Here is a 22612-nt window from a genome sequence, read left to right as displayed (position 1 = left end):
TACCGGCCGGTGCCCGCAGTTCACTTGTCCTGGTGAAGGCAGCTTGACAGCTGCATAAATCACGAGGCGATGCCACTAATAGGTCGCTGCCTGAGACTGTACCAGACCACCCAGGCGCAGCTCCAGGCTTCTGAGGCTGCACACAAATACAGTAATGCAAATCGCTTAACCCTTTGTTACTCAGCAGCACGGGGACAAACGGCTCCTGGCGTCCTCTGCCCTCCGGCTCCCGGTCCCCCAGACGAGCTTCGTCTGTTTCTCACCTTTTCTTCCCACCCTGACTTCTTACATTTCCCATCCCCACCCGACTTTCTCCCATTCTCTCCAGACTGCAGCTGAGCCAGTGCACCCCGCAGGTGATGGAAGGACCAGGGCTTTGCCAGGGCTTTGGGCTCAGGGGGGATGGCATTGGCTGGGGACACTGAGAGTGAGGAAGGGGCTGTGGGCGAGCAGCAGAGCGGGAGGCAGAGGCTGCGAGCTGAGCGCACAGGATTCTGGCCCCTGACACTGCAACTCCTAATTCTTGGCCTCGAGGGCGGTTTCTGCACAGTGTGCTGACAGGCATCCCAGGCGTCTGTCCTGGATGCCGAAAGGGAAGGTGAAGTGTGCAGGGAAGGTGAAGTGTGCAGTGAAGATGGAGAGAGAAAACCATGTCTCGAGCAGAGATTCTTCCCTCCAGCTGCATTTCTCAAGTGCTAACGATGCATGCTCACCTGGTGCAAGGTGCCAGGACACCAAAGAGAATGAGGCTGTGTCCCGCTCTCTGGAGCTCACAGTCCTATACACCCTGATGTGACAAGGCCTTCCTCGAGCTGACCCTCCCATTAGGAACTGTCCCCTGCAACTGCCCCCTTGCTTATTCTCCTGTAGCACAGCTAGCCTCCATCCACGCCAAACGCCCAGGGGGCCCCTGCAAGGGGCCTTTGCGTTATTTGCTGTTGCTTTTTTAAAGCGAATTCAAGAAAGTGTGTGGTTCCCTCTCTCACATCCTTCAAGTCTTTGCTCAAATGCCATCTTCTCAGCCACCTTTCCTAACCACTTGATTTAGCACTGCAGCTAACTTACATGACACCCCTACCCTGCTCCTCTGCTTTATTTTTCTTTATAGCACTTAACCACTTTCAAATATGTCATGTAATTTTCTTCTTTATTTGTTTATTGTATGCCTTCCCCTCTAGCCTGGCAATTCTTTGAGGTAAGAACTTTTGTTCACTGATGTATCCTGGATGACTAGATTATTGCTTCTACATATTAGGTGCTCAGTAAATATTTGTTGAGTGTTTAAATGTTATAACAGAGGAACATGCTGTGAGCCATAGAGACCTGGGTGAAACAGTGATGTATTAGCTTATAGGGGCTGGGGGAGGGGATTGTGAGTCCCAAAGTTATCAATTTAGGGATCAATCTCTCTGTCAGAGAACTTGGAAGCCATAAGGGAATTAAGGAGATTCATTTCCTTTTTGCCATCACTTAGCATTATGCCATTGCCGCCAAGAAAAATTTATTTTTCCCTGAAAATAGTTGTTTATTTGTGGTAGGCTGCATAATGGTCCCCAAAGATGTTCATGTACTAATCCCAGATGTGATTTTTTTTAAAGTTTTTTTTGATGTGGACCATTTTTTAAAAGTCTTTATTTAATGTGTTACAATATTGCTTCTGTTTTATGTTTTAGTTTTTTGGCCGCGAGGCATGTGGTATCCTAGCTCCCTGACCAGGGATCAAACCCACACCCCCTGCATTGGAAGGCAAAGTCTTAACCACTGGACCTCCAGAGAAGCCCCCCACAGATGTGGTTAAGTTGGGGATCTTAAGATGGGGAAGTTATCTTGGCTTATCTGGGTGGTCGAATGTAATCACAGGTGTTCTTGTAAGTGGGAGACAGGAGGACCAGAGAAGAGAAGTGACCATGGAAGCAGAGGATGGAGCTATGATGGGCCACAAGCCAAGGAATACAGAAAGCTTCTAGAAGCTGGAAAAAGCAAAGAAAAAGAACATCCCCTAGAGCTGTCAGAAGGAATGCAGGCCCACTGACATCTCGATTTCGGTCCAGTGAAACCGATTTTGGACTTCTGACCTCCAGAACTGTAATATAATAAATTCGTGTTATTTTAAGCCACGAAGTTTGTGGCAATTTGTTACAGTGACGATAGGGAAGTAATACAGTATCCTTTTTATAACTTGAGCATTTGTTTCCCTCAAGCCTAACCTTGTTTTGGGCTTTTGCTCCGCTGGCATCACTCCTAAAGGCGGGCACCACTTATGCATCTTCTCCATCTTTGCACATGACTGTCTCAAAGTGGACTTAATTTGGTAATTCTTTGTCCAATTCCTAAGTGTTTTGCATTTTTTTTTAAATGGAGCTTTGCCCATCTCTTCCTTGTTGAGATCATTTGAGTTTGCACAATCCACATTTTTTCCTGTATATTTATAAGTCCTTCCCAGCCACCTTGAGGTGCTCTCAGCAGTTCCCACAGGGCCAGCTTTGGTCTCTAGTGTAGGCTGGCCCTTCTGTCTTGAAATATTCCTGCTGTAATGGAACAAACCTTTGGCCCATTTCCTGGCTGTGCCAGTCCAGTTCCACTACTACACGAGGGGAGGAGAGGGTGGGAGCTAAAATTCTGGTTGTGCATCTGGGGGCTCCCCCACCTCAGCACCTTTCTCCTCCTCTATCTTTCTGTTGCTGTCTTCAAGCACTCCTGGATGAAACACTCTTGGTCAAAGACATTGCCCAAAGAATAGGACAGAGGAATGTTCCTTAAATGATCTCCTTCAGATTTTTCATGAAAATAATTAACTGAAAACTAGCACTTGAATGGTCATTTATTTGTTCATCTAACGTGCATTTGTTGAATACTTACCATGTACCAATGTTCTGTGATTCCCAAGAGGAAATATGAAAAACTAGGTGCAAAAACACTCCCAAATTATGTGCAGATGGGGTTCTTATGGTACTTCTGTAATATTTACAGACCTGAGTGTAATCATCGTGAAAATGTCAGTAGAGCTCAGGTGATGAACTTGCTTTGTTCTTTGGAAAAAGTTGGTTGTCAATCCTTTTTCTTTTCAGTTTTTATCTCCCAGAAGGCTGGGCTAATCTTATTGCAGATGGAGTAGGTTGGGTGGCACTCAAGGAGACTGAAAGAACAAGAAATATGGTACTCTTTACGATAGCCAAGGCATGGAAGCAACCTAGATGTCCTTCGACAGATGAGTGTATAAAGAAGATGTGGTATGAATGTGTGTATACACACACACACACACAGACACACACACACTATGGACTATTACTCAGCCACAAAAAGGAATGAAATAATGCCTTTTGCAGCAACATGAATGGACCTAGAGTTTATTGTACTAAGTGAAGTAAGTCAGAGAATGACAAATATTGTATGATATCACTTATATGTAGAATCTAAAAAATGTGATACGAGACTTCCCAGGTGGTCCAGTGGTTAGGACTCTGTGCTCTCACTGCCAAGGGCCTGTTTTGATCTCTGGTTGGGGAACCAAGATCCCACCTGCTGTGCTGCAGCCCCCCCCCCCAAAAAAAAAGTTACAAATGAACTTATTTACAAAACAGAAATAGACTCACAGACATAGAAAATAAACTTATGGTTACCAAAGGGAAAGGGAGGGGGAGGGATAAATTAGGAATTTGGGATTAACAGATATACACTGCTATATATAAAATAAACAACAAGGACCTCTATATAGCACAGGAAACTATATTCAGTATCTTGTGATAACCTATAATGGAAAATAACCTGAAAAAGAATATATATATATATGTATAACTGAATCAGTTTGCTGTACACCTGAAACATTGTAAATCAACTATACTTCAATAAACAAAACAAAACAAAAAAAGAAATATGGCACTAAACTAGAAATGGATTCTGCTACTTTAAGGGCTGAAACCTGGGTGTTGGAAATTTGTAACTATCCTTTTGATCTGTGCTATCAAATACTGATCACTTGAAATGTGGCTAGTGCACCTGAACACTGGATTTTTAATTCTGTTTAATTTACTTAAGTTAAATTTTAAAATGCTTCAGTTATTGAAGAGGTTTTAAATAGGTGTAGAACAAGTTTCGCACAAAATCTACTTTTTCAATTGTAAATTTCATGAAATCTAAATATAGATAAAGGATTTCTGATGAAAATTTAGCATCGAAATTGAGACATACCAGATTTTGAAGCTTTAGGATGAATAAAAATTATAAAATATTTCAATCATAATTTTATATTAATTAAATATGAAATGATAATATTTTGGATATATTGAGTTAAAGTAAAATACCAGTATTAGTTTCACCTGCTTTTTACTTTTTTTTTGATGTGACTACTAGAAATTTAGAATTATATATGTGAGCCACTCCATCCTGGAGTGGGATGGTTTCTACTTGGGGTTCTGGTAAGGGGATCTGGCTTGCTTCTTGATTTATAGAGGGCCTGGGGCTTCCATAGCACTTGGACACCTTTGTTGAAGAGTGAATATTCAAATCCAAATCAGATCTACTTTGGTTCCTTCAGAGTAGAATGCCTCTCTGTCCAAAATGCACTCTGATCTTGACTTATTAAGTGGAGCCCAACCATTGCATCATAAAGAAGATCTACAGCTCAGAGTTTCTGAACCAAATAGTATTGTTAACAAGAGTGGGGAAGAGTTTGATAGTTTCTGGCCTTACATTTAGGTCTTTAATCCATTTTGACCTTATTTTTGTGTATGGTGTTTGTTAGGGAGTGTTCTAATCTCATACTTTTACATGTACCTGTCCAGTTTTCCTAGCACCACTTATTGAAGAGGCTGTCCTTTCTCCACTGTACATTCCTGCCTCCTTTATCAAAGATAAGGTGACCATATGTGTGTGGGCTTATCTCTGGGCTTTCTATCCTGTTCCATTGATCTATATTTCTGTTTTCATGCCAGTACCATACTGTCTTGATTACTGTAGCTTTGTTGTATAGTCTGAAGTCAGGGAGCCTGATTCCTCCAGCTCTGCTTTTTGTTCTCAAGATTGAATGGATAAGGAAGATGTGGCACATATATATACAATGGAATATTACACAGCCATAAAAAGAAACGAAATTGAGTTATTTGTAGTGAGGTGGATGGACCTAGAGTCTGTCATACAGAGTGAGGTAAGTCAGAAAGAGAAGGACAAATACCGTATGCTAACACATATATATGGAATCTAAGAAAAAAAAAATGTCATGAAGAACCTAGGGATAAGACCGGAATAAAGACACAGACCTACTAGAGAATGGACTTGAGGATATGGGGAGGGGGAAGGGTAAGCTGTGACAAAGTGAGAGAGTGGCATGGACATATATACACTACCAAACTTAAAATAGATAGCTAGTGGGAAGCAGCCGCATAGCATAGGGAGATCAGCTTGGTGCTTTGTGACCACCTAGAGGGGTGGGAGGGAGACGCAAGAGGGAAGAGATATGGGAACACATGTATATGTATAACTGATTCACTTTGTTATAAAGCAGAAACTAACACACCATTGTAAAGCAATTGTACTCCAATAAAGATGAAAAAAAAAAGAGTGGGAAAGAGAGGGAGGAAACGGCTTATCTCTTTGACACCTTTCTCCAGTTGTTCGTTAATCATTTTGGGTTGTTAAAGGTTGTCAGAAAAAGGTAAAAACTTGTGTGTTGGGGAGTAGGGGGGGCGGGGCAGACCCGGGCTCTACATTGCCTTCAGCCATTTCCCTTCTGGCTTAATTCCCTTTTATAAACTTTGTTTTCCCTCCCTGACACTACTCTCTTACAAAATACTTTTAAAAGAACATTAACAGGAGGAGGATCAAGGATCTTGTTTTCTTTTCATTCTTTTTGATTTATGTTCCTTTGTCTTGAAAGCTCCTGTAATCTCCCACATCTTCAGAGCCAGTTCCCTGCTGACAGGGTAAAGGCAGCAAAAACTCCCCCGGCTTTGAGATAAACCATCCCAAGCTGGATCATTAGCTACACAAACTTTCTCCCTTGAGCCTTCTCTGAAATGTTTGGAACTCTAGAACTTCTGCCTTGAAAATGAGGAAAAGCAAACATTACAGGCCCTGTCTTTAGAAGCATGTAACCAGAGCTTTTTATTAACTCTGGTGGGAGTAAAACCTTGAACCGAATTGGTGTGGTAACTTCTTTATTGCAGCTGACGTTTATTGAGGGGCTACTATATGCCCTGGGGCTGAGGCTGTAGGGGAGGCAAAGATAAATGCCAGGAGGCTGTGCCTACAGGAGCTTGCTTATAAAATAGCTGGGGGCAAATATAACTAGTCTTCTAAGACCCCCCTCTACACGGGGTCAGATAACCCTGCTTAACGTTCTTCCAGCAGCCTGTCTCTTCTTAATACTGCACATTAAAAAATATATTCATATTGTGTTGGCCAAAAAGTTCGCTCGGGTTTTTTGTAAGATATTACGAATACCTGAACAAACTTTTTGGCCAACCCAATACATTTACTCCTGTAATGATTAGTGTCTTGCTCTGTCACTGGTTTCTAAGCTCTGTGAGCTCCAGGAGGGGAGGGGCTGGGTCTAGTTTGAAGATATTAAGAAAAAGGCACCATAGTCTTTTTACACACTGTAAAGCTATGGGGACTCAACTCACAGGAAGGACCTGCAGGATGCTTGCTCAGAGGGTGTTCTTCCCAATGAAAGGGAGACACACTGCCACTGCCTGGCTCTGACCAGGGGATGTCAGACTCAGCCCAGACCTGAGGATCTGTCTTTAGACCTGGCAGCATCCCCACCTTCACTGACTTCAGCTTCAGGGGAATTAGCACCAAACCCCAAATCATTAGCATTGCAATCAGAAGGCTCCCTGTAGCCCTCTGTGAGAGGCAGGGACCTCCTCCTAAAGGATTGATCCCAGTTATTGCCCGCAGATCCGAGGGTCAGTGACAATGTGTATCTTGGAGAAAACCTGGGCTAAGCAATGGGGACTGGAGGAGATTCCCAGTGCAGTTAGGTGATCATCTAATTGACTGTCCAAAATGGAGAAATTTTGAGAATGAAAAGGGGCCCTATTATTAATTACTCTTGAAAACTAGGCATCAGCAAGGATTGTCTCAGGCAAACTAGTCTGAATGGGCGCTGTAAGTATAGTGGTTAACAGTGCAAACTCTGGAGCCAGACAGCCTGAATCCAATTCAAACTCTGCCACTCATTAGCTGTGTGACCTTGGGATGTTACTTAACCTCTCTGTACTTTAGCTTCCTCAGCTGTTAAATTGAATATGAAAACAGTACCATCTCAAACAGTTGTGCTTAAGATTCAATGAGTAAAAAAATGCTAGTAAAGTGCCTGGTGCAGAGCAAATGCTACATAATAGTTTGCTATTGTTTTTATTAAAGAATGGAAGGAGAATAGAAGCATGCATTCTTTTCAAAGTTCCATATGGGACAGGCACTCAGCTTAGTGATATATGTACATTTTGTTTTATAATCTTCAAAATAACACTACATTGTTGGGATTTTTCACCCCATTTTAGAGATGGGGAAACTGAGGTTCTAATAGGCTAAGTAGCTTGGTTAGTCTGTGATCTGAGCGCTGTTGTTATACCTCAAAGCCCAGGTTCAGTCTATTATTACCATTTTGCACCGGCAGAGTGAGCTTTTCCCTTCCCTGGCCCTGGCTTAACACACCCAAATATCTCATAAGTTCCTCCTAGATTGAATAGTTCCTCAGGCCTCCAAGACTGTTTATGCTCTTCCCTCTGCCTGGAAAGCCCCCTGTCCACTTATTTAGCCATGTCGCTTCCACTTTACTTCTAATTCTAGCTCAAGCATCACCTCCTCTGAAAATCCTTCCAAGACCACCCACCCTCTTCTTCAGTCTGGATTATGTTTTTCTCCATGGCTCTACTTGAGGGTCACCGCCCCCCCCCCCCCCCCCCCCCCGCCGCCAATAAGAGTTCTTAGTTCACTCTACATAATTATCTACCAATTGTTTGTCTCCCTTACTGGCCTGTAACCTTTCTGTGTCTATTCTCCTACTCTAAATATAGCACCTGGGATAGCAGGTGCTCAATAAACATGTGTGGTTTAGATGGAATTGTGGGTGAGCTGTGGAGGGATGTTCAGAAAGAGGTACCTGTTGGGAAGGGATAGAGTCTGGAGACGTTGAATGTTGTGTTGTGTTTCAGACTTCAGGTTGTTGCAACATGAACACACGGGAGAGATTTGAATAAGTGACGTGACGAGCATGGGGTTTTCAGTCCTGGATGTTCTGCTGGGTGGATTGGAAGGAAGGAGAGTAGGGGCCAGGAGGACAGTGAGGAGGTTCCTGAGATAATCCAGGTTTCAGCTGATGAGGCTGGCAATGGGAAGGGACAAGAAGATTCAGGCGGAGAAATGGGCTCAAGAGAAAACTGACGAGTCAAGAGAAGACTTAAAGTGTTCCTTGCTTTTGATCAAGCTGGGATTAGAATACAACAGCCAAGGTAAGACCGGAAATAAAAGTTGGAGACCAGGCTCAGGGCACACTGGATTCTCTGGGTTGCCTGGAACCTCGCTTTTACCATGCAGGTAGGAGTCAGAACCAGGCGAGCTACGAGAGGTGAGGCTCCATGGCAAACCCACCTTCTATTTCCAGGTCTGACCCTTAGAAACAAGACATAGACATCAGTCCTAGAAAGACCTGAAAATAAAGGAAATTTTTCAATCAGGTAATAAGCTTTTACATTTTTCCTTCTAGGACATGAACCAGTCACAGGGTTTCTCTTATCTGTGAGAAAGGTTTGGGCCACATTGGCTAAAGTTTAGTACATTGTGCTGGTGAATTGGGAACTCAGTAGAAACAGATTCTGAAATGTTGAAAGAAACAGCACATATTTGTTAATTGGTGGATATGTAGTAACTTTTAGCAAGAATTTGCCTTTATTTTCTTTTGTGTCCTTTCCAAATTAATACATATTTATTGCAGAAAACTTGAAAAAGGCAATCACAATGAAGATTAAATTACCAGTAATTCAAACACCCAGCAATGATCATAATCAACGTTAACATGTTGGTGTATGTACTTTACAACATGGGGAGAATTCTCATAGCCAGTCATTGTGCAGCCTTCAAATGTTTGATGTGATTCCGGCAGTAGAGCTTGGGAAAATGCATTCTGAAGGCAGAAGGGAAATTCCACTGTGGGTGAAAAGAAGGGGAATTTTTTTAACAAGATGGTTGCTAGTAAGGTTTAGGTGATTGTTATTTGGTGATTGCCAGATGTGTCCCTAAGCACTTTATACTCTGAAAATATTCCACGTTTTATGTACACGTGTATATTTATACAGGTAGTGTCATACTACAAGAAAGGTTTGGTAGATCTTCAGTATTTTTTCCCTGATGAAATGGGGTTTTCCATGTCTGGTGACTGAGGACACTGGAAACAAGGACTTTAATTCATCTCTTCCACAACACCTGACACATGGTTATTTGTGAACTGAAAGGACATACATTCCTATCATCCAAAATACTTCCATGTGCTCTAAGGTGGAAAGGCTACCTTGTTGTATTAGTCTAACCACTATTAGTCTAACCAATGGGCCACTATTAGTCTAACCAATGTATGTAATAGTTATCTATAGCTGCGTAACAAATTACCCAGAAATTTAGAGGCTTAGAAGAACAAACATTTATCATCTCATAGTTTCTGTGGGGCAGGAATCTGGGAGCAGCTTAGCTGGGTTGTTCCAACTCAGGGTCCCTTGTGAGGTTGTAGTGAGGTTATTATCCAAGGCAGATGTTTGTCCCCCAGGGGATTCTGATGCACACTGCAGATTGATGACCATTGTCCTAATCTAGTGTTCTTTTCTCAGCACTGTGGTGCTCCATCTTAACTACCCTCTTATAAATATTTTCGTTCAGAATTCATTGAGAGATTCCTAGATATCTTCCCAACTTGGTCTCCACTTCCATGCCACCTCTGATGGATGGATGAATGCCTGGACTGTTTTGTTTAGTAGAAACAGTACCATGATTGATTAGCAAGGTCTGTCACTGCAGGGGAGGCACGGTGCAGCCATTAGCATCAGCCCTACCTGATGCTGATCCCTAGCCTCTGGCTCTCTGGGATAATTCAGGAATAATAATTTAAAAAATCATGCACTTCTCATGTTCTTTATGACGATGTTATGAAGGGAGATGTGTCAATTGTCCTTCATTTGTACTATTTTATATCATGTTTGCAACCTTTGTAATTTTAAGAGAGACCTTATATTAACCACACATATTGACATGAGTAAAATAAAGCAAAGCAAAACAAAACAACAGAAAGAACTTATTGTTTGTCTTTTAAGACAAAGCTGCAAAAGGTTCCGTGTTGATGGAAGGCTCTGTATTTTTCTTTGGCAACTAGACCTGGAGGGCCCAGGCTAGAATTTATTCCCTGCTCAGGACGCTCCCCCAGGGCCCTACTCCACACCCACAGAGGGCTCTGTGGTTACTTTTCATAAGCTGCCATAATTTTCAAAGCCCAAAGGGCTCATAATCAGATTTGGGAAAGCTGCTCTATTTGTAAGGGGCTGAGACTGGCTTTCACGAGGTTGTTCCCTGAAGGGACCGATGAGTGACAGCAAAGACATCCTTTTTTTCCCTACTTGGGGATAATCCTTTGTTTAGCAGGTCTTTATTGTTGTGGAGGAAGTTTACTTAGCTTCTGATCCCACTGGACTGATTCAGCAACTACGCCAACACCCCCGCCCCATGCAACACCTCAGCACCGACGGAGCGGACTCCTGGGAAGGGGTGTGAGGCCAGGGCCAGCCTTCCTGGTGCACACTTAGGTTTTTAGGCAGATCTTTTTTTCTTCAGGCTAATGGATTGTGTCCTTCCACCTACAACCTCAGTATCACACAAACAGAAACTGTTTTCGTCTGGTGTTGCAGCAAAATGCCTCTTCCTGCAAGGGTAATCCTTGTCCTCCAGGGAAAGAGCTCCACCTGCATGGTTGCATTCTTACTGCTGCCTCTCTGCCTCAAGAAATGCCCACACATCTGATGGAGATTCCAAATCCCACTCAGCTCCTTCATATTGATCAAATGAGTCTTCAACACGGCTTCTCTTCCTGATTCCTTTGCTTTCACAGTGTGCACTTACATAAGCTTCTTTTTTTTTTTTTTTTTTTGCGGTACGCTGGCCTCTCACTGTTGTGGCCTCTCCCGCTGCGGAGCACAGGCTCCAGACGCGCAGGTTCAGCGGCCATGGCTCACGGGCCCAGCTGCTCCTCGGCATGTGGGATCTTCCCCGACCGGGGCACGAACCCGTGTCCCCTGCATCGGCAGGCAGACTCTCAACCACTGTGTCACCAGGGAAGCCCCTTACATAAGCTTCTTCAAGGACATTTTTGACTTTGACTCACTGAATCCCATTGCTTAACTATCATTTTAGTTCTTGCTCTTAACCATTTCTTCCTCAGTTTCTAATGTTAGGTCCCTTGATTCTTGTCTTCACAAAAGAAGGCAATTCCACTGACCCAACATTAATATTTTATAAGGAAACTAATCATATTAGTTACAGGTAACATTTATTGAGCATTTATACCATTCCTCATATTCTTCTAAGAGTTTTCCATGTAGTAACTCCTTTAATCTTTGCAACAGCCCCGCATGGTCAGTAGTATTATAAACTGCAATTTTCATAGGCGGATGCTAAGACTCATAGAGGTTAAGTGACTTGCCCAAGGTCACACAGAATGCTTCACTCTTCCAATCCTGCTTAGCAGTTTACCCTAAATTAACTTTGGCATGAAGGATCATACTTTTAGAAGGAGACTGTTTGGGGATAGCAGATCAATCTTTGGTTGTGAAAAGAAAGCTTTTGCATTGTCATGTTTATTGCTCGGCTGGGCCATGTGGGTTTTGAATCCTTGAACCTTGTTAAATACTAAGCCCCAAACAGCTGAGTTAACTGGCCAGTGAAGAGTCACATATTTGCAGAAATGAAAACAACCTTCACTTCTACCTCATGTGGGTTTCATCAGCCAAATACAATTTCTTGTTTCACAGCTCAGGAACGCAAGTAACGTTTTTCCTTGATTAGCGTAGTTCCTCCAAATCCCCTCCCACCCCATCATTCTGCACAGAGACCCTTTTAACTGTGCAGTTCTGTGCAGTTGACTTCAAAGTTGCTACCAGTACTGGTGGTCTCTTTGCATCTGTCCCCGGTGCATGCTTCTCTGACAGAGACAAATGTCTTAATAATTAAATTGATGGATTTTTCACAATCTTACCTAGGTTTTTAGAATCTTAGAGATTCGACTCACCAGTAAAATACAGGACTGATTTTTGTCTTAAACATATTTCTAGACTTGAAGATTGTTTAATTTCAATCTTGAGAGGACAAAATTAACCGTATTCAAGTCGTTCCAGTAACTTTCTACAGGCAGTGACTGACGATTATTACCACATTAACCTGTGTTCAGTTCTTTCCTTTTGGCCTTGAAATCCAAGTGTCTCACAGAAAGGAGTATGACTCGCCTTCCCTTGGGTGGTACTTTGGCTGTCCTGGTCCCTCACTCACCTCGCAGTTGTTTGTGAGGTCACAGGCAGGATGGACTGAGCCTCTGGGAATGAACTGCCCATGTATTGTAATTCTAGATGAGCAAAGGCTGCTGCATACTTGATTATGTCATCATTCGACAGGTTTCTGACTACAGGAAGGAAGCCAGAGAGAATGAATAATAATTTCCTGTACAGGAGATGGTGGTGGATTTGGGGTGCAGTCAACAGCTGTGTGAACATCTGTAGTTATCCAGCAGCACTTTTCTGTATAGTGCTTTATAAATATAATTAATTCTACTTCCAACGCATTTGACCGTATTGATGGAAGAGAACTACTAGATCCAAGGAATAAATTACTGAATGCAACTCACTGTGTTTGGTTAATTTTGGAATCAGAAATCTTGTCTCGAGAAGTACTTAATGAAGTACTTAGCAATTTACAAATCATCTTTTTTGGGGTCAGTGTCTTAAGTTTTATGGGAAGAAAATAGATAAACTTTTGAAAATTCTTGCTGAAGTTTGAGACAAATCTTATTCTGTGAATTCTCTAGGTGACGAAAACATTGAAGAAGTACACAATATTTTTCCTAAAGAGACTGTCCCATGGAAAGTAGGACAAGATTTACAGTCAATATCATGAGGGACTGAAACTTGAAGGTAGGAGCGATCAGCAAATCAATGAATTGTGTTTTGCTCTAACTTTTTCTTTTTCTCTTTAGAAAGACCTCCTTGCTACGTTGTTGTAAGTAAAATATGCTTCCATACGGAACAGAAATAAAAATTATTTTCATTTGGGCAGTCAGTTTTCTTTCATCCCTGTTTCCAGAATGAGCAAACCTTGTTTGAACCCTCTATTGCAAAGGTTTTATGTTGTAATTTCTTGACCTAGTAAGAGATTATAAACGTGTGATTTGAATTCTGTATCCAGAGCTGTGCAAATATTTGAATTTTGGTTTCAGCTTTCGTCAGGCATAGCGTTGCCGTGTGGCTTCTCCTAGCACGTGTCTTTCCTTTCTCCCAATATACAAATGCTTGCTTTTCAATTAGAACTTGATTTATCTCCAGAAAGTTACCAAAATAAACTCACTATTAGTGAACTCATAGGAAAATATTGCCCAGGTGCTCTAGTAAGCAGGGTCAGGACCTTTAGCTTTCTATCCTACTTATCCTCTCTACAATCCTCAAGAAAGACTTCTCTTGCCTTTAAGTGTCCTTAGGAATTTGAACAGATTGAAACTGCCTGAAGCCATGGGGTTTACTGAAGGGCTTTAAAAAATTGACATTTCAAAGAGCAGGGGAGGGAGCTGAGGAGGGAGACCTCCTTCAAAATGGCTCCACAGTTTCTTGGTTAGCTATAAGCACTAGATATTTATTTTAGGGCTACTGATGCTCAAGAGTTGGCTCGGCAGCCTAGTGCAGATGCTACTAATTGTGTGTGTGTGTGTGTGTGTGTGTAAGATACAACCCTATCAGTTAAAAACATTTTATATATACAAAAGCATGCACTTCTGTATATGCATTGCATGTATTTATAATTTATATTCATCCCCTACGATACTAATATATGATGTACATTAAAACACATATAGAACTAGAAAATTTAAAAGGATGACATGAAGAATATAATTGAATAGGAGTGCTATATATTTTCACTATATGCCATTGGGCATCCCTGCGGTAGGCTTTCCCTACTTTGGAGGCCACAGCTTTGGAGAACACAGCAAAATATGCAGCCCTTGAATAAGGTGGAGTGTAGGCAGGACCCTTGTGTGTGGAGTGAAGGGCGCATTGAACTGGGAGCTGGTACACGAGGGTTTTGATCTGTTTTTCTAAGTAGCTCGGAGCTGCCAATTGAGTTCCTTTGTATTTCATTTTGTCAAATGAACATGAAAGAGGTTGAAGTTATTTAATGCACTCTGAACTTCTGGAACCTGAGAAATATGATTGAGGTCTGGGGAAGCTACTGTAGAGGAAATATTGGAAATTGGTGGAATTCAGACAGTCAGAAGGAAGGAGAGGATTCCTCCCGGGGAGTGGAAGAAGCTCTAGCAAAAGGCTGACTCAAGGATGAAGGTGGCAGGGCCAGGAAACCATGAAGCAGAAAAGTTAGGGGCTGGTGGGAAATGTTTTGCAGTAAGCAAGGAATGATGGGACAGATTTTGAAGGCCTCAGAGGGAAGCAGAGAAGTTTAGCTTGATGCTATAGATGAAAGTAAGTCACTTGAGTAACAGGATAATTGTAATTTTTTTTTTGGAACGTTCATGTGGCAGTGGTATGTAGGATGAATTGAAAGGGCAAAATAAGTCTGGAAGTAACATTGTGGCCTGGAAGGCTGGTACACTTGTTCATTTATTCATTTTGTCATTCAAGCTTTCAGTCACTGAACATATGATTGTGGCATGTTTAATGTATGTCAGGGTAACAAGTAAGAACAAAAGAGTTATGATCTTTGACCTCATGGAGCTTTTAGAATCTACTGAGGGAATACAAATTAAACAAAAACTGATACTAATTTTTTTTTTTTGGCATCATGTGGGATCCCAGTTCCCTGACCAGGGATCGAACCCGTACCCCCTGCGGTGGAAGCGCCTAGTCTTAAGCACTGGACCACCAGAGAAGTCTCCTGATATTAATATTTAATTAAAAACTGTGTTAAACACGATAAAAATGAAAAGGTTGCTTATCAGGACAAGAATAAATTTGTTACAGTTCATGGGAAGGAAGACAAACAGTACATTTAACAGAGATAGCAAAGGAATAATAACATGGTTTGGAGGCAGACTAAGAAGAAAGACTGATGTATTGGAAAGGTGAAAGATGACCCCAAGGTATCTATCCTGGAGAAAGCTGTTCTGTCACACTCCTCACATTCTGGATTTCGATGATGGTATCCCATGGTGTCATCTGCCATGCTCTTCTAGCCCCTGTATTAGCTGTGAACCGTCAGTTTAATATGGAGGCTTGATTAAATTCAGGTTCAATATTTGCAGCTAGGATACATCTTAGGTAGGGCTGTCTCCTTCCCATCTCCTCACCTCGGAAGGTCACTACTCTTTGATGGTCTTTCTTTTTGGTGATGTTAATGTTGATCAGTGGCCTTTGGTGTTGTCAGCTTGGTTTCTTATTGATCTTTCACCTAAAGATTTTAGCAACAACTAATGATCATTAAGAGCTGTCAAATGGTGATTTTCTAATTCTCTGATTCCTTGTGTGTTTATTGCCCTCATCAGCTATTTGGCTGTTCTGAAAAAAAGATTGAACAAGAAGGGTAGAATGAACGCTTGATCATTTTTTTAATTTACCAGTTTTCAGAATAATGAGTTAGTTCCCTAGTTTCCTCTAGAAGTGACCAATGTTTACTGTTTATTATTTCTAGTGTCATGTTGGATTTTTCTGAGTTTTTAACATAATTGGTATGTTTCAATCCATTGCAGTTGTATGGGAGGAGAAATTTTTCCTTCTACCCTCTTAGGTTCAGTCCCTGAGCACTGTGAATTAAACAGATCAAAGACAGATTAATGGAAGAAAATGTTTATAATGTATGCCCACGGGGACCTCAAAGAAAAGGTAGTGAAGGTGCAAAGAGGAAGGTAAACCTCTACACTTATAATTGTTCTAACAAAGGGCAATAAATTTGTGGGGAAGTGACGAGACAAAGGAAAAGGGGCTTGGCTTGCTAGGGGTGGTAAATTGTGGAAAGTTAAATATATGAAAAAAATTAATGGAAGATAAGGGTCATTTTAGAAAGACTTGTTTGTGCAGTCTCCTCTTGGTACCATATCCAACTCCAGTGATAAATGTTATTTTTTTCTTCCTGATGTTAGAGAAAGGAACACCTTCACAAAGGGAAACTCCTGTCCTCCCTTTAGACAGATGAAGGAGAGCAAAGAGCTGTTTCTGTATTTGCTGTTTCTCAATTGCCTTCAGCTCAAAATAATTCTTATGTTAAAGTGGCATATTTTGGGGTGGCATATACTGATCCCCTTTACACCATGACTCTTTCCGATGCTCAAATTATTTCATCTTTGGCCAGTAGGAGCCACTTCAAGTTGATTCTTGTCTCCTTTGAAACAACCCAGTAGTCTTAATAGCTTGCTGGATCTCTGGTTTGACAGAGGTTCTAGGCTCCTCTCATACTTTGCTTCTGTCAGACCCAGGATGAGTCATTTCCCCAAGGACCACTGGTTGCTATTAGGGGGAAATGGCATTTGGAAACCGAAATCTGGGCACAGCAAATATATGTAACTGAACGTGATTCTGTCATTTGGACAACTTGGTTAGATCAGGGCAAACAAAAAAATCTTCAAAGAAATCTTGTATATATAATCTTATAAACCAAATAGTACTTTGGCACATTGAACTTCCTTCATAGACCGTCCAATAAAGCTACTGCAGTATGACTGTAAACGTTTTTATAAAGCACACATAAGAATGTCTTATTAATTTGTGACCACCCTGTGCATGTTGGGAAACTTCTCATGTGTAGCAGTGATGAACAACTTTCTACAAGAAAATCTTTATTAAAACTTAGGAGCCCTGCTATTGTCTGAATGTTTGTGTCTACCTCCCCCTCCCCCTAAAATTCATATGTTGAAAACCTAATGCCCAATGTGATGGTGTTGGGAGGTGGGGTCTTTGGGAGGTGATTAGGTCATGAAGGTGGAGCCCTTATCAGTGCCTTTATGAGAGAGACCCCAGAGAGCTAGCACACCCCTTCCACCACGTGAGGAAAGAGTGATAAGTTAGCAGTTTGCAATCCAGAAGAGGACTCCCACCAGAACCTGACCATGCTGGTACCCTGATCTTGGACTTCTGGCCTCCAGAACTGTGAGAAACAACTTTCTGTTTATAAGCCGCCCAGCTTGTGGTGTTCTGCTATAGCAGCCCAAACAGACTTAAGCCAAGCCCTAAATGGCCTCATGTGCTGGTGTAGATTATGAGATAATACACAAAACGTTTGGCCTGATGGAGAATAGGAATTATGGATTAGTGATCTTTTTTCATGTTTTCAAAATATTCCTTAATGATGTTATAATGCTTTTATTTTTCAATAAAAAATCCCACACAATTGTAGAAACTCTAAAAGAACAGAAAAGTCCCAAGCGTTAGAAGAATGAGAGCTGTTGATTCCATTAAGAACAGTGTTATCTCATGCCAAGAAAGGCAAATACCACTAGAGATTTTTTTAGAGGGATTTGACCCCATGCAGTTTTGGTTGCTGAATAACTGGTCTTTGTGTCTGGTCTTGGAGAAGCTGGAAGCAAAGGAAGATGAAAGAGGGGGAGAACAAAGACCAGCTGGGGCCATGAGTAGGAGCTACAAACCACGAGAAGGAACTAGAACAATAATCAGTTTCTTATCACTTCCAACTTCAATGATGGGGGTGATCTTGAGCAAAGCATGCACCTGGCCCAGGAGTTGGAGAAGACAGAGGATAATCTGGGGATGGTGGACCAGTGGAGCCCTGGCTGCTGCCTGGTGTCAATGATGTGAGCTTCAGTAGAGCTTGGTATCCCTCAACTGACATTTTAAATGTAGTAGTTATATGGCTACTTCTTCACTTCCACCTTCCAAAATTCAAAATGTCTTTTGTGGTCCACCTTTGTTGATTCTGCTTCGTCTTTATCTTTACCACATGGGTGTGATGTCACGTTTCTTTCTTGTTATTATTTCAATTAGACATTACAGCTGTATCTCTGTCTCCAGCAAGTATTAAATATTATTCCTTTATTATCTCATTACAACAAAGTTGTGTAATGAGGTCTTTCCTGTAGAGTCAACATTTTGTTATGAGTGAGAGAGACCCCGAAGTAGTAAATTATAGTTTTAGCAAAAACACACTTTTCCACCAGAGTGAAGATATGTGATTACAACGCTCCCTAGAATGAATAAAAACCCAAACAGAAAATGCCTGTGCCCAAGTACCAGAAAATGGATCTGCCCGTTGAGACGGTGAAATCAGCAGGTGAAGTTTATTGCTGAAGCTGAACGAGGTACAAGAAACGCATCATCTCATAAAGACTCTTCAGATCTCAAACATTCTTTCAAGTTTTGTAGTTGAATATAGCAACAATTAAGGTAATCTAATTAGGAACTTATAATACTCCTTAATTCACATCTCAGTGGTGGCTTTTGCAGAAGAAATCTGACTGCTCTCAAAGGAGGTTCCAAATCCATGGGAAGGCGACCTCTATTCATTGGTTCACTTCTAATTCTTAATCTCCTCTCTGGAAGTAATTTCCACACTGTTGAAAGTTGACTTCTGTCCTGCCCTAACTAGCTCTGTGATTGTACTCATAGGATCTGGAGCCCCAGCTGCCACATCTTGAAATGACAGGGTTGGACGTGGATGATTCCTAATGCTTCTAATGGCTTTAACGATATGTGTGACTCTGACAGATTAAATGACCACTTTCCCGTAACCGTCAGGTTTCTCTCTTCATGCTGCCAGAAGACAAATTTACGGCCCCATGTGACATATAATTAGTACTAAGCTTATTTCTGGCTTCATTTAATACATACTTTTGTTTTCTTGTTATTCTTCCTCGTATCTAGTTCTATTTCATGCTTTCATTGTACTTTGTCTTTGCAAACCATCTTAAATATACTTTGCAAAATGGCAGGGTATAAACGCAGAAACACTTATTTTTATTTCATGATATAGAAGCAGCGACACAGGATTATAATTAAGAAAATCACTTCCCAGCCATTGAATGTAAAAAAAGGATTTTCATTATCTGAGGACTTTAGTTAATTGAGTTGTGTGCTCTGTTGTGGGGAAGACATTTCTCTATGCGTACAAGCACAGACACATCAAAAAAGAGTGGTGTGTTCTGCTTTATCTGACCCCATTTTTGCATTAGGGCCTTGGCTCTAGTTTGATTTCCCTGCTTTTTACAAACGCGTCAAGCTCATTCCCAACTTCAGATCTTTGCAGCTTGATCTTCTATTTCAGACTATCAACGCCTTCGTCCCTCCCTAAATCTTGAGGAGAGACTTTCCATCTCTTACACATGCCTGGATTATCTGTCTTTCAAGGTGCATTTCAAACCTTACCTCTTTCCCAGTGCATGCTGTGTAAGTCTGCATCATAGAATTGAGTACTTCAGATTGTATCATCCACGCTTTTAAAAAACTACAGTATTTAGTATTTTAAGGCTTGCACTACGTTTGATGTGGCTTTACTTCTGGATATGCTATAATTTCTACGCAAAGAGTTGGAGCCAAAAAAATACCCCTTACTTGATCAATAGTCGTAATGAAAACAATATAAACAAAGATGTAACCTCCAAGAGTCTAAAAATATTCTGAAAGGGGGAAAAATGTGGAGCAGTAGATGATTCAGTGGTCATTGAGAAACCCAGGTGTTTTCACTGAGAATATGAACTCAGCCATGTAAAAGTGGCTAATAGGTTTGTTTTGCTTCTCACCTATGTTTCTGTGACTGGTAGATGCAGCACCAAATGTGAGTGACTGATACTGGAAATGCTTATTGTGGCTTGGGGTGAAGTGTCATTCCTGAGCTCACACATCTTTTATGACTTCTCCCAGCCCAGGTAGGTGAAACTCCAGGCAACGTGGCAATTGCCTATTTACTTGCCGAGTTGTCCTCTGGGTGGCTTAGCTCTGTGGGCAGAACCCAGGCCCATCACGTCCACCTCTGGTTCCCTAGATAAGACCTATAGATCTGGTTACTACATGTTACCCCAGAATTGAATTTTGAATCACAAATTAAATACTTCCAGAGCAAAGAAGCCTCACCCACCAGAAAGAGTTTTTATTTACCTGTGAAATGTTTTGATATTTCTGTTTCCAGCCAGATAGTTGTGGGAAGTAGTTTTTGAAGCAGATGTCAGGATCCATGGCTTTTTGCCAACATGGTCTGATGTCTGGGCCGATGTTTAACATGAGGTGCTACCTGTCCAACAATGTTAAGATTGAGACACATTATTCTCTTTATTTGGCTTGTTAAACCACAAGCCCAAATTATTAAAACATAGTGAAATTTGAGGATTGGTAGCTGTCTGGTAAACATAGATTTTGCCACAAAGCAAATCACAGAATTTAGAATAGAAGAAATTCATGTTTAAGATTAAGATATTACTATAGTTTTGCTTTCAAGGCAAATATAGCTTTGTGTGTGTGTGTGTGTGTGTGTGTGTGTGTGTGTGTGTGTGTTTGTGTATACCATGAGATCCTGGGTCAAATTTGTTCAGACTAGTGCTTTATCAAAAAAGAAATTATATAGACTATTCGTTACTACAGCAACAATATTTTATTAATATAATCATACATTTACCGTTTCTACTCAAACTGCTTCCCAAAGACATTTGAAGCAACTCATATTAATTAATACCATATATCACAGGTAACTGATATAGTAATTACTTTGTGCCTGGTACTGTCCTACACATATTTATTTATTTTTACACATAGTTCTACTTATATGTATATTTATATTTGAGTCTAAATTCTATTATTAACTCATTTACTGTCCGCATTTGACAGATGAGGAAACTGGGGTACAGAGTTGTTAATTATCCAAAGTTCACACAGCTGATGGGGGGCAGAGCCAGGATCCTTACCCAGGTAGTTCAGCTTCAGTGCCCAGGCCTATGCTCTCTGCCACTATGCTAAATATCAGAGTACAATTTGACAAGTCAGTTGCTTCCATCTTCAGAGCAACTGTTTAGCTCAGATATCTCCTTGAGGGATCTTTCCCTGCCCACTTCTGCCCTTTACTTAAGTAGGTGTCTGCCACATTTACCTCCACAGCATTCCATCTTTAATTTTATTATATTGCATGTCATCCTGTATAATAATTATTCACGTCCTATCGGACTTTCCATATAGACCCTAAATTCCTTGAGGACTGTGTTTATTATTGGATCTCTAGCACAGATTCTGACCTGTACCATGAACTAACTCTTCAAATATTTCTTGAAAGAACAAATGAATGAGCAGATGAATGAATGATTCAGACCCTGTATCTTCAGCTGTGCTTTTAGTGGCAGCCTTGCCTGCTCTCTCCCACAACACATTTAATAAGAGCTTGACAAAGCATGGTGATGCATGCCCAGGTGCCAGAATTCAAGACTAAGTCTCCAGTGGATAACTACGTGTTTCAAAATCATTGCCAGAGGGGGGGAAATGTGTTATATCTGACAGGAGAGGCCCTGTTGCGCAAACAGTATGTCTATGTAAGTTTCAAAGGGGTGAGTGCAAGCTTTTTTTGACAAAGAGGGTGAGATGTGTTCAGTAACTCTAAGGAATTTGTTATTTACAAGCATGTTCCTGACATTTTGGCTGTCAGACATTTTTCTCAAATGAAATGCCAAGAATGTACCTGAGAGCAACAAACGCCTTCCATTTGGAGGCCCATCTCTGTGCTCCTGATGATGTGTGCCCTGCCCCTCAGGTGTGCCCTCCGCACCTCTCACACTCTAGCCCAGATGACACTGGCCATCCCTTCTCTGGTTACCTTGGCAACACATACCAGTCTTTGGGAGTTCATGCTACACTCAGCCATTTCCCCAAATGAATGCTAAGCTATCCTAGTAGCGAGGCCGTGTCGTCCCTCAAAACACTTGCATGATGTTACTTTTTAAATTCATTATCAGCCATTTTGGACTGATATGCTATCTTTCATGGATATGTTTCCATGAATTACTTATGATGAATATAGATGATTTTACTATTATTGTCTTTTAACCTCTTCCTACTAGCTTTATAAATGCTTGATCCTCTACCTATACTGTATGTTTGCCTTTACCAATGAGATTTTTCTTTTCATAATTTTCTTATTCCTATTGGGTTGGCCGAAAGGTTCGTTCAGGTTTTTCCGTTAAATCTTACGGAAAATCCAGAACGAACCTTTCGGCCAACCCAATAATTCTGGTCTTTTCGGTGTAGAGAAGTCCCTTTAACATTTCTTATAAAGCTTGTTTGGTTTTGCTGAACTCATTTAGCTTTTGCATGTCTGTAAAACTTTTGACCTCTGCATCAAATCTGAATGGACATTTTGCTGGGTAGAGTATTCTTGATTGTAGTTTTTTCCCTTTCATCACTTTAAATATTTTGTGCTACCCTCTTCTGGCCTGTAGAGTTTC

General features: G+C 41.2%; 1 long non-coding RNA gene across 2 annotated transcripts in view; it reads left to right on the top strand.

Annotated features, from left to right (window-relative positions):
- The window catches only part of LOC109550744 (uncharacterized), a 121830-nt gene that overhangs the window by 61246 nt on the left and 37972 nt on the right, over window positions 1-22612 (top strand). For both annotated transcript variants that reach the window (XR_004526959.2, XR_012332461.1), the window contains exon 3: window positions 13055-13160. This is a non-coding gene — a long non-coding RNA (uncharacterized lncRNA). The remainder of the gene's footprint in view (window positions 1-13054; window positions 13161-22612) is intronic.

The sequence above is a fragment of the Tursiops truncatus genome, chromosome 6 (genome assembly GCF_011762595.2).
Source record: "Tursiops truncatus isolate mTurTru1 chromosome 6, mTurTru1.mat.Y, whole genome shotgun sequence".
Lineage (NCBI taxonomy): Eukaryota > Metazoa > Chordata > Mammalia > Artiodactyla > Delphinidae > Tursiops > Tursiops truncatus.
This window is presented reverse-complemented; position numbering and strand designations above follow the sequence as displayed.